The sequence below is a fragment of the Zootoca vivipara genome, chromosome 1, assembly GCF_965207765.1.
Source record: "Zootoca vivipara chromosome 1, rZooViv2.hap1.1, whole genome shotgun sequence".
NCBI classification, from domain to species: domain Eukaryota; kingdom Metazoa; phylum Chordata; class Lepidosauria; order Squamata; family Lacertidae; genus Zootoca; species Zootoca vivipara.
Window position 1 is genome coordinate 73,358,464 of NC_142582.1, and position 13,353 is coordinate 73,371,816.

Here is a 13,353-nt window from a genome sequence, read left to right on the forward strand (position 1 = left end):
GGTATGTTTGTCCTACGCAAGCTTTTCTGTTTCGATTGAAGTGTACCTGGGAATACATGCAGTACTCGAGGTCTCCTCCACATAAAAACAAATAACAGCCCAACAATTAAAATGGCATCAATAATACTGTGTGTAGATGTGCCTAGCGTGGCCTTTCTTTGCACAGTGGAGGCAAGTAAAGTGTGAAAGAAAGAAATCTGTAGAGACATTCAACTCATTGAATGTGACCAGGAAGGGGGAAAGGGACAAGCCAACCTACATCTTTTACAGAGATTTTATATGTCTCCGGTACGGTTTTTCATAGCAAGGGTGGCTAACCTGTGACCCTCCAAATGGTCGAAACAAAAAATAAAAGAAATTCCTTCCAGTAGCACCTTAGAGACCAACTAAGTTTGTCATAGGTGTGAGCTTTCGTGTGCATGCACACTTCTTCAGATACCTGTACCTCTAAGGTGCTACTGGAAGGAAAATAAATAAAATAAACCACCTGAAGAAGAGTGCATGCACACGAAAGCTCATAGCAATGACAAACTTAGTTGGTCTCTAAGGTGCTGCTGGAAGGAATTTCTTTTATTTTGTTTCGACTACGTCAGAGCAACACAGCTACCTACCTCCAAATGGTGTTTGACTCCAACTCCCATCATTCCCAGCTGGCATGACCAGCGGTAAGAAATGATGGGACAACAACTGGTCCCCCCTGTTTTCTAGGAGGCTACCTTTTATAGATTTGGACCATTGGTCCATCTACGGTAGTTGACTGGTACCTGTGTTGACTGGAGGCAGCTTTCCAAGGTTTTGGACAAGAGGCTTGACTCTGCCTGGAGTTGAACTGTTGATCTTCTGCAGGCAACTCACTCTGCCACTGAGTAAAGACCCTTCTCTTCTGAAGCTAACTTCTGACTGATTGCTGCTGGCTAAGCAGGGCAGGTACAGGAAAGTACTTCTAGGAAGGAAGAACCAAGTGACTACTTTTTAAAAAGGTTTTTAATTGGCTATAAAAGAGAAATACAGAGAGTAACAATGATACAAAAGTCCCCATGACCCTGCCAGTGGTGGGATATAGTATCCATAACTGTTCCTTGTTCCTCACAGGAACACCCAACACATCATCTGGCTGATATTTTTCTTAAAGATTTACCTTTATTTTCAAATCATTGTGGAACCACCGAGATAAATAATAGCAAAAATTCAACCACATATCCAGCTAAAAGCAGGGCATACAAAACCTAAACATATGAAATAACATCTGTTCTAATGTTCTAAATTTGGCAACCATATTTCCAGAATAAAGCAACCTGTGAACATTCACACTATGAATTGGAAAAAAGCCCCTTTATTCCCACAACCTCTCCAACAGTTCTGGACTGCATCGGAAGGAATATGTTTTTGTTGTTTAGTCGTGTCCGACTCTTCGTGACCCCATGGACCCAAGCACGCCAGGCACTCCTGTCTTCCACTGCCTCCCACAGTTTGGTCAGACTCATGTTAGTAGCTTTGAGAACACTGTCCAACCATATCGTCCTCTGTCGTCCCCTTCTCCTAGTGCCCTCAATCTTTCCCAACATCAGGGTCTTTTCCAGGGAGTCTTCTCTTCTCATGAGGTGGCCAAAGTATATGAGTAATATGAGATAGCTAAATGGGTATACAATGCTATCAGTGTTGAATTTTTAAGGAACATTCCCTCACATGTGCAGATACTGATTTGCACAGCTTAGAAGTCCAAAGTGCTTTTCAGTCTGTGTCCTCCTCTATACAAATATTTAAATCCTTTTCCTAAGAGGATTTTAAACCTGATAAACTGGCTGATAATTGTGTTTTAATCCAGATAATGGCTTCTGCCTCATAGAGAATGCAGCCTACTATGTCTGCAAATCATAACATCCAGATTTTTAGTGATGCCGTGGGCAGCTTGTTCTTAAGCCCAATTTTGTTAATATTTAATTTGCCACCATACTACATAAAATGTGCTTTCTTCATTGCCTTTCAATACCTTAATATCATGTGTAATGTTTTTTTCCGCTACAGCTAGTCTCAAGATATTTTTGAAACATAAATCTAAGTTTTAAACTATGCAATTTCCTCCACATTTGCACATTGGAGAATCTTGTTGCCATTAATACATAGCTGTCAACTTACGGATTGGAAAATAAGGGATCAGCAACCTCACCCAGCAGCGCAGCACCAGAAACCGGTTCTGTGCATGTCCAGACATGCGCAGAAGCGACTTCTGGTGCTGGGCTGCCCGTGTCTGCATGTCTGGACACTGGAAATCGCTTCTGCGCATGTCTGGACAGAGTGGCACCAGAAATTGGTTCTGCACATGCCTGGGCATGCACAGAGGAGATTTCAGGCAGCAATTTGCAAGTGAGCGAGCAGCCAGCCACCGAGCGAGGCGTTTTACCGGGCGGCAGCTGGTTGCTCGCTCACGGGGGGGGGGGGGCACCAAGTGGAGCATCCCTGGCCAGCAGGGAGGGAGAGGAGTTGCTTTGAAACCCGGGAAATTTATGGGACATCTACTTTCCGGGATAGCAGCGGGAAATGGATTGAAATAAGAGGGTTTTCTGCGGAAAATAGGAGGGTTGACAGCTATGCATTAATAGGAAAATTAGGGAGATGGTTGTCCATTACTTTGTTAAATCATTATTTTGCAACTGGGGCCAGTTGATCGTACCATTTCTTCATACCATGTGAAAGGCATACATGCATACATTTTAATGGCAGGATCCTTCAATAAGTGATGTAATTGCTATATTTGTACCTATGCTAATCCTAGGGCTTCTGTGTCTGCTTGAAGTTGTTCTAGGAGGAACAGGGCATTATTATTCAAAAGACCACCCCCTAGCAAGTAAAGTTAGTCAAGTGCAACAGAGTCCTTGCTGGGATGACGACAATTTTCCCACATCAGCCTTTCCTGGGGATCCATTGTCTTCTTTCCACCCCACCCCCCCCCAACTTATGATTCCTATTGCACCCACCACAAAGCAGTAAAACTCTGTGAACCACTGCCAACTATCATTCAGAAATATGACAGGTTTTGTCTATTCAGAAGGAGTGACCATGCCTGGGAATTACATCAAAGTCTTGCAGAAAATAGTATACAAACCAACCACCCAACTTAAAAGGTGAATTGCAGGACAACGCCTGGATGTATCTGCCTACAATTTGGCAGGAGGAGCTGCTATGCCTGCAAATTTCATCTACTTCTGTGGAAAGAGGAGGGGAATTTATAAACATTTTAAGGCTCTCCTATTACAGTGAATTCTTCATGTTTGGGGGGGGGGGAAGAGACAGAGCAGCTCCAAAACAGATCGAGCTGCTGGTACACATCCGTATCATATACCACTAGGTGGTGTTAAAGTGCTTCTTTAAAGAGCTGCAACAGATCTAATGTACACAAAGGCTACCCCATTCATTCATTCATTCCCATGTGGATCAGTTGCCTCCATTGAAATGCACTAAGCAGCACCAAATCCTGCCCTTTGCCTAGCCTGGCTGCATTGGGTTTCCTTCCTCCACCTCTGAGGACTGCTTCTAGGAACATATCATCCGATGATTGATTGTCTAGTTCTGTACTGTAGCTACTGACTGGCAGGATTTCATATAGGATTCTTTCCAGCCCAACCTGAAATGCTGGCGACTGAACCTGGGACATTTTGTAGACATAGCTCAGGCATCCCCAAACTGCGGCCCTCCAGATGTTTTGGCCTACAACTCCCATGATCCCTAGCTAACAGGACCAGTACTCAGGGATGCTGGGAATTGTAGTCCAAAACATCTGGAGGGCCGAAGTTTGGGGATGCCTGACATAGCTCTTTCCACCTGAGCTACAGCCCTCCAGGTGTTCTGAAGTAAGAGCCTTTCATTTTGAAAATGTGTGCAGCTAAGTAAAGGTCCTTTCCATGCCAGATAGTTCAGATGTGACTTCCACAATGGGGGGAAGTTCTGTGTGAAATTTCCATGATGTGACATGTAGTGAAATAGACAAATAGTCGTTTAAGAATGTATGCTCCACTTTTCCCAAGCAAATCACCCAAGGTAGCTCATAGCAACAGCTGGATATAAAACAATGAAGACCCAGATACATGAGTAACCACACAAATGGAAATACATACAATAATTGCACATTATAGTTTTGAGAACTTGTCGGTTTATTTTACAGATTTAAGAGCCATCTCCTGGCTTGAAGTTATTGAACAGATGCACAACCAGATAGAACACATCAGGTACAAACTAAAAAGAGAAGTGATGATCTTAGGGTGAAGTGTGGTTTAATCATCGTCATCTGCAGTTTGGCATAGAGCTTGGAGCCCAGGGTGCCTCTGTACACAATAATTTGCATGGTTGAAATTTCCCATCATTCCAATAATTAGGGTTTGTTTCACTGTCTCCATTGAAACCAACTCCCTCTCTCCCCTGCCCTGTCTGCCAGGCTTAATGATGGGATGGAGGGAGTTGTCCTGGAATGCTGGGGAGGCAGAGCTTCCTTGATGGATGGAATGCCTGGGAAAGGTTTTGTAGCTGGGCAAGAGAATTCCTGTGGGGTAATGCCAGGTGAGGGAGAGCCCACAGGGGGCTTGTTCAGATAGGAGGAGGCTGTTAGGGAGGGAATATTCTTAAGGGTAAAGAACAGAGGGATAACCAGGGCTTTTTTTTAGCCAGAACTTGGCAGAACTCAGTTCTGACACCTCTCAGGTGGGCGCCATTGCCATTCTAAGAGACATTCATGATAAATTCCAGAGGCATTCATGATAAGTTCCAGCACCTCTTTTTCTAGAAAAATAGCACTGGGGGAAGCCATATTACAGTGGTACCTCTGCTTACGAATAACTCTACTTACGAATGTTTCTACTTATGAACGGAGCTCCGTCCGCCATCTTGGATGCGGTTTAGATAGGATTTTTTCTACTTACGAATTTTTAGATAGGGTTGCTTCAACTTACGAATTTTTTCTCCCAATGCATTCCTATGGGAGTCGACTTACAATTTTTTTCAACTTACGAATGTGCATTCAGAACGCATTAAATTCGTTAGTAGAGGTACCACTGTATTCTGTTAGAAAACCCAGAAATCTTTTGTGGCACCTTAAAAACTAACAGAAGAGACAGATTTGGGGTGGATGGGGGTGGAGGGAGAAATGGAAAGACAACAGGAGTAGGGAGAGAAAGAGCAAAAGCTCTTTTAAATGTTTTTTTTCCCAAAGAGACCTCTCTATGCTTATGAGGAGAGGCGCCTAAAGTGATACCAAATTTAAAATAAATTAAGCAGTACCAACCCTGTGCATTTTCAGCATTGTTTAGCTTATTAGAAGAGCAACTGTTAATTTCCAGAAATGTAATAAAATGTTGGCAATGAAGTAAAATCCCGCTTCTTCTTTTGTTGGCTACCATGATGCTGGTTTCTGTTTCCCTTCTGCTTCCCAGAGTGGAGCCTCTGTATCTGCACTGCATCATTTCCTCCAGGTGATGTCCCCACCCCCACCCCTTCTTTAGTCAAACTGATCTTTCATTTCACTCACAGAAACAGCAATGTATGGGCCCACTTGTAAAAACATGCCATAAAACATATGGGTGAGTTCAGTATTTCCACAGCCTGGAGAGAATTTTTCTATGCTGCTGTTGAGGAGCTCACTGGAGTAACGGTCACAAACTATCGTAGCCCACGGGACTGCCAGCTCTCTGACCAGTGAACTTTCTGGTTCATTTGTTTGCTGGTTCCCAGCATCCCCTCCTGTCATCTAGATGAAGTTCTGGCAGGAAGCAGGACGTGCCTGGTTAGTTTAATAGTGCCCTGGGAAGAATACGTTTCCAGTCCATGGTGAAGGGTGTTCTAGCTTACCTCCTCTCTTCCTGCCTTGTTCATGCTGCAGACATTACCTTTCTGTCTGGCTCAGGCCTTCTGGCTGTTGACATGACTTCCTGACCTAATTACTGGCTCCGCTCCACTTTCAATTCATGATGCTTTCCTAACTTTCAGTGTGCTGTGGCTCTTGGACACTGACTACAAGTCTGCCCTTTGCTCCTGTGCTGAGCCTGATCTCCTGTTTACTTCATTGGCTTCACCCCAACTTTGGCTGCAGACCCAGTTGAAGCCCTTCCTTATTTTTAAACCTCTGTAACATAATATGCTTTTAGCCGAAGTCTCTTTGCACTTACCTCTTTGGTGATGTTTATGCTTCCAATAAAGTTGCTTTTTCATCATTCTCTGCAAAGAAAAAAACATTTCTCCCTCTACGTATTGTCTGGATTCAGTATTAGCATTGCCAGTGTCTAAAGTTAATACCGTAGGTTTCTTTTGGATATCTAAAACTGCAAATGTGTCTTTCTGCGCTCTCAGAATGAAGTGCTCTTTTAATAGATGTTGGGCACTTGCCCTGGCCAGTATTAAAACTAAGCTTGCTGAAAGACCTATGCTGAACATGACTCCTAGGGCTTTTTGATAGTACTTTTGAGCCAAGGAATTGGGACAGGTTGTGGGGTTTTCCAAGGTGAGAGGGAGGGTAGCCTCACCATCTCCCTCTTCTGGGTTGTCAAAAGTTGATAGTTAAACAAAACGCTGAATAGCTGATCTCAGATGACACATTTATATTTTGCAAGGAAGAATGCCTCAGGAAGATTTTCACATTAAAGTAGGTATATGGAAACCAATAGAAATGCTTTTTGTGGCGCTGGTAGTGGCCAGAAGGTGCAAAAAATACTTTACCACATGGAGAACCCCTTTTGAGAGCTTCTGTGCCAGCCACTGCTGTGGGAGATATTTAGCAAAAGAGGAATGGCTGCACCAGGGGAAATAATTTCCAAATGTGACGGGTCTGCAGCAAGAGGCTGCAATCTGAAATGCTCCTGTGTAGTGAGGTGAGGTGAGAAAATTCTCCGGATAATATTATCCACAAACTGTAAATTCTGTGTCTACACAGCTGCTTTAAATGTACATGCCTCATTAATGGAGAATATTCTCAAGAATATTCTCCAAAAGATTATTCTCGAGAATTTTAACATCACTACTCCTGTGCAAAGATACCAGCCAGCCAGCCATAGCCTCCCAAGCTACTCAGTTATGATTTTCCATCCTCACACATTTGTTAACCAGCCACTGAATATGCTCAGTCCTTATTAAATAATTTTGGTTTACCCTATCCTCTTAGGATTCCCCCCCCCCAAAAAAGTGTGGGGATGTTACATACTACTGCAAACTTTGGGGTTCCCCCAAGCCTGCTAAGAACTCCCTCTTGTATGTGGATGGCACCATTTTGGCTACATGAGGCAAAACTCTCAGAGAACTGAGCTTCCTACTTGATTACAAAAAGAAGTATTTCCATAAACTCTCAAGCAGTGGCTCAGCTGCAATATGCATATCAACCCTCTGCTTCCTTCCATGTGATGATGAATTTATTATTTCGGTCACAGACCAGTTCCAGCCCACATACAATATCAAGGAAGTCATAAAACACAATAGGGATACATTTGAATTTGCAATTAGGGATAACAGTGACAATACAAATATAGCAAGTTAAAAAAAATAGATAAATTAAAACTTCCATGTGCCACCTATTGTCTATGTCTATGTCTCTGGAGCCGAGCCTTGTACACTATCCAGTTTCCCCCGTCTAGGTTACCCTTGGCTTGCTGAATGTCCTGAGAGACCTCGGAATTCTACATTTCCTGACCCTTTCTCAAAACCTCAACGGCCATAACGCAAAACATACTTGAAAATGTGTTGATCACATCAGTGCAATCCAAGGATTAAAGATGATGAAGGCCTCTTACAACCTTGTGGGCCTCTTAAAAAGCTTCAGTTTTCATATGATCATCTGTTAGCATTTGTTACTATTAGTGGGATAATTTAATACCCTTAAAGCATGATTCACAATCTGGGCGCCTTCTAAGTACTGTGCTGGCGGGGGCTGATGGGAGTTGTAGTTCAAAACATCTGGCTAGTAAAGCATGCTATATAAACCTATTTTTTATTTTAGTTTTGAAGTTAATTCTTTGAATTGCACAGATATTATTTTTATCCTTCTGGAAATCATCATAAGAATTAATCTCTTCTACTTCTATCAACAAACTCTTGGAAATTTGACTGCATTTTTTTATTTTTGCTCCTTACCTTGCAGGCCTATAAACTGTTTACAGGGTGACATTTACGCTGCCCCCAGCTCCAAATGAACGAACATTTCAAGTTAAGCTTTGACTTGGTCTAGGAAGTGGTTTGTTGCTCCAGAGCTTGTGGGTAGGGGAAGACAACTCCTCATTTGCAGATTTTTGTAATTTTTTCCTTGGTATTTTCCCTTCCCATGGCTTCCAAACTCAGCGGTGCTTTTTGGCCTTCTCTTCCACACATACAAAAAGTCCCTTTGAAATACTTTACATGCTGTTTTCCAAATATAAGATATAGCACTGTCGCTCTCTGCAAAAGTTATTTTCCAGTCTTTGAGAATGTTATTAGGGGATGTCAGAAAAGTAATGTTGAAACTTGCCCAGACACTTTGCCGCTTACATATAGAAATACCATAGCAGGCTTTTTTCTCCTCCTAGCTTATCACTTTGGTTTCCTTGTTTGATGCAGCAATCTTTTAGGGTGCACTGCATACAATAATGTTTCTTTCAGTGCCAATTATCTAGCTCAGCCCAACCATTAAGGTAATGAAGACTGCAATCCTACCTGGGATAAGTTTCATTCAACACAATGGAACTTGAGTATAGGTGGCCAGAACTGCACTGTGGACACTTGTTACAGAATTTATGTATGTGTGCAATTTTAACAGATTTAGTCAAGGTTCTTCTTCTAGGAGGAAGCGACAGAGAAAATAACATCTGAGCCTGCTATGCTATAAGCCAAAAGCAGGTGACTTACTTCTATTACTACTTTGTAGGCACAATCCAGCCAAAATTAAGCAGCTTTATTTCAGTGGGAGAAAGTTAAGCATGTGTTTAACCCTTTCCTTGATGTGAATGGCTAGATCACATCCTATGTGCGCTCTGTGTGTGTGTGTGTGTGTGTGTGTGTGTGTGTGTTGGTAAGGCTGCAATTAACAGATGTACCATATCAATTTAAAGCTTTTATTCGAACATTAAAATTTGCTCATCTAATTAATTCATAGAATTGATGCTGGATTTTAGGCTTCTTCAAGGACTTGCAATTGAGGTCTTACAGGTGTTACGATTTCCTTCCGGCATCAGATTTGGTGAAAGAGAAACTGTTAGGTGTATTTTATGAAGTTGCTTTAGTTCCAGTGTTTTAGGCTGTGATCTTAACCATACTTGTTAAGGAATAAGACCCACTGAACACAGTAGGCGTTATTTCTGAGTAGTGTTGGAGAAGGTGTTCAATTCAGGGTGCATTTAAAGCCAAATCTGTCAAATTCCCACTTCTGAAACAATATGCAATCCAAAACCTTTCAAAATTTGCAATTATCTTAAATTCAAACAATGCTTACAAAAATATCTATATTAAGGGAGAGTGTATATAAGAATGAAGGTATTAGTGAAAGTAGCATACAAAGATGCATTATGTTAAGGAAAACTGCTTGCAAAAAATGTTTGCATTAGCCAGAGCTGCATGTAAAAATGATGAATACTAAAATGATGACTCTCCATGAGGATCTTAAAACTGGAAAAACGAGACACCGGGAGAACCAAAATTGGCAGTTCCTTCCAGTCCTACTTCTGAGTAAACATGTGCAGGAAATATAGTGCTAATTTAATAGTGAATGGCTCATATGTGTTGAAAAATAAAATACTTGTGGATTTTTCTTCTTATAATTTATAATAAGCAGCTACTGCTTATTCTAAGCCACTCACTTAAGAGAAACACTCCCACTCCTTTAGGGAACTACTTTAACATAAGTTTTTGCAATATGTGATCTTAAATTTAATAAAGTGCAATCTGATCCTCATTTGTATTTCCTCAGAAGTAATAAAATGAGGGTATCCAGAATGGAAAGCTATGAAAACAAAACTATTTAGAGGTAGTCACAACCTACGGCCACAACACATTACTAACTTGAAACACAGCTAGGCCATTCCTTTTCTCAAATAAGATTGAAGCTAGTTTTGGGGGGATGCATCAAAATGCAGTATTTCATAAGGAAAAACAGGATGGATACAGGATAGATACGGATTGTGGTTACACCACTTCCCGAACCAGTGGTGAGAGTGTGTACACAGCTGAAGTGCAAAATCCAGCTAAACATAGGCACTTTAAAGTCCGATTTGATTTCAGCAGAATAAGCATGTGCTTAGATCAGTTTCGACGTTTTTATCACTCGCAAAAACCTTTTCGTTTCGTTACAATGCAACCAACTCACAACCACACCCATTACTATCTGCACAGCCATGTCAACTGCATTCCTCATTAGCATCATTTTCTTTTTAATTATCTTTTAAAATTATACTTTCTGCAATATGCATAATATAAGACAAAGCAGGAAATAGTACCATGTGAGCACAATTGTAAAATTGCAAGTGCTATTAGCCTGTATTATTTAAAACATTCTGCTTAACTCAGGATAGTAAGGGAAGGCTTATTCAGCTGTGAAAGTTTTTCATACCTGACAATATGTGATTCTAAAAGAACAATTAAATATAAAATGTTTTGCTCTGTTGTAGTTTCCAGGTATGGAATTCCTTTCCCTGAGATTTAATCTATAGGCCCAAAGCCTATCTACATTATATAACACTAAGGGATAAACAAAATTAGATGTGTATCAATTAAATGTTCACAGGGCAAAAGGACTAGCCACTTAGGTATTTTTTGGCAGACTGTTGACTTTGGGAGGTGAGGAGTCAATCACGTGATGACATTATACTCACTCTTTTTTGTTTGTTAAATGGCTAGAGATCATCTATGCTTTGCATGAAAGGGAGCTCTAGAAGCCAAACAAAAAAAAAAACCTTTGGGATGATTGCCACAAACCACTTGGTGGTGAACCTTATAAAAAAACCTCTGTACAACACACTTCGTGGGAAAGATCCACAGGACAGAACATGCTTCTGAGGGATTTGAAAATGTTTGGATGTCCCACCACAATGATCCCAGACAGGTTTCAGAACTCACCTTTGTTGCTATTTGGTAGCTGGCTGGTTTGGCATGTCTTGAATCTGCCCAGAATGCTCCAGCGATACCTTCACAAAGTGATGTTACTACCCAAAGTAGTAGGGTTCAGCTCCTTCCATTTGGAGAGCCACTGCCTTTCTTGAAATAAAGTTCAAAGGTCTGAAGGTCACCAAGGTAGAAAAATAATATTCTTGGGGGTGATGCATTTTGTGAACATCCAATAGCCAAGGCAAAAATATGGATCTAGTCTCTGAGTAAAATACTTTCCTGAATCATTCTGCTTCCCCCAACTCCCATATAATTTTTACAATAGTAAACAGGACTATAGTAAGGAATGAGTTAACTCTTTAATAACTACCCAGGTTGAAGCCACATCCAAGTTCCAATGCAAACGGTTAGCTGGAGCAGCACACAGCCTTGATAAAACAAATATTTAACATTTGTATAGCCCTTTCAAGTGTTCAAAGCATGTCACATGCATTACTAGAGGTAATCCTTACAACAACTGTGTAAGGCAGGAGTGGGGAACTGGATCTGGCTAGCAGGCAAGCTCCTTTTATCCCTTACACCAGGCCAAATTTGACAGGTGGGCTCAGCCACCCTGCATGCTGCTTGGAGACATTGCTGATCACTTGGTCATTGGCACTTCAAAGCACTGAGCAGGGCTTTTTGCAAGGAGCAAGAATCTTGCAAACGGCCTTGCTTGGTTCTTGGTTTGTGGGAAATGAGCTTGCAGGGCAAATTGGGATCTGTGGCAGACCAAATGAGGCCCATGGGTCAGAGGTTCCCCACCCCTGCTGTAAGTTGTCTGTATTATTATCCTCTCTGTTGCAGATGGGGAAATGAGGCCAAGAGAGAAGTCATGGCAGGTTCAACTGAGGACTGCCTGAAGTACCAATAGCCACTATGTTAGTGTTATGATGTACCTAGCGTGGGACTCCTACACTAGAGTCCTCCCAGAGGCCCACATTGTTTCTAGAAGTTTCCTCACAACCTTTTTGTTTAAGTAGGGTTTCAGGGTTATTCCAGATGGGGGACCTTATATCTCAAATAGGTCTTGAAGATCCATTTACGGTGTGTCGCAAGTTACCTTCTGCACATGCTCTCTTTTTCAGTCAGATTATTCATTGCCATTTGTTCCTTTGCTATCCACATCAGTGGGTGGAACTGGACAGAAAGCATCAGGACTGTGCTTTTCTGTCCTCACCTCGATCACTCCTCCCAAGTTCTCCATTAAACTCTGCCAGTTCTGCACACATTTTGTACCTGTGCACACACACTTCCAGGAAGTATGCAAGAGCAAAGGTGACCAGCTTTATCCACCCAGTTAACCTGTTGCAAAATGGAGGCTTCTGTATTTTGAGGGGGAGCAGGTGGGCAATATCCGTCTCCACTTTGTTTTGTAAGAGGTTTCGTGCAAGACCTTCATTATTAGCACCACCACTACCTTATTTTAAAAGCCTGGTGTATGTACTGTGATTTTTATCTCCCTGGAAATTTCCCACATATATCATGTGAAGATTTTGAAAGAACAGTTGTTTTTTTGCTGGGCGTGTGGCAATAAGTGGAAATAGGGTTCTTTCCTTTAATAATGGGAGCTGCTGGAAACAAAAGGGCCAGAGCATATGAAAGTAAGGGTGAGCCCACCAAAACATCTCCACACACCACAACCCTGCCCCCGCCGTAATGACCTTCCACAACAGCAGCCACTGCAGGTGTTCAACTGCTGCTTTTTCACAATACGGAAAAGATGGAGTCAACATAAAAAATAAAAAGGCAGTGTTGGTGCTGCAGAAAGAAAACAAAACGTGGGCGGGAAAACACCTATTCCACAATAAGCTCCCATCCAGAAGTGTCTGCAAGCAGTGCTTTATCCCGCCTTGTACTTTTAATCAGATACGCAATAGTCCGGAGAAAACAGGCCATGCAGCACAAGGCCCTTTCCAATTAACCGGACAGCAGCTGCAGCTAACTTGGGCACCCCACTCCTTCTCAGGGGGTGCTTGCCTTGGCAATGGGCAATGGCTGTCTTTATCGGGATTGGGGCCATTCCGATGACTGCAGCTTCCAGGCCCTCCAGCTTGCAATCAATCGGCCACTGGCGCGCTCTTCCTTGCTGGAAGTGGAGCCGCCGCTCTGCTCACCCGGAGCCTGCAGCCCAGGCCCGGGCGCACGAGCGAGCCTCTCCTCCTCGCGCCTCTCCCGGCGGAATCCCGGACGAGCCGGTAGCTTCCGCTAGCAGCCGTGCGTCACGCAATGCGCACGCAACGCGCGGCTCTACCGTGGATCGAAGAAACCTAG

The 13,353-nt window shown here is 42.5% G+C and overlaps 1 long non-coding RNA gene across 1 annotated transcript; it reads right to left on the minus strand.

Moving 5' to 3' along the window:
• Window positions 1–966: 966 nt before the first annotated feature.
• LOC148687624 (uncharacterized) lies at window positions 967–13,339 on the minus strand. The gene is made up of 2 exons (XR_015949601.1): window positions 6,153–13,339; window positions 967–1,632 (listed from the first exon to the last, which is right to left on the minus strand). It is a non-coding gene; the product is annotated as an uncharacterized LOC148687624 (long non-coding RNA).
• Between the last annotated feature and the right edge of the window lie 14 nt (window positions 13,340–13,353).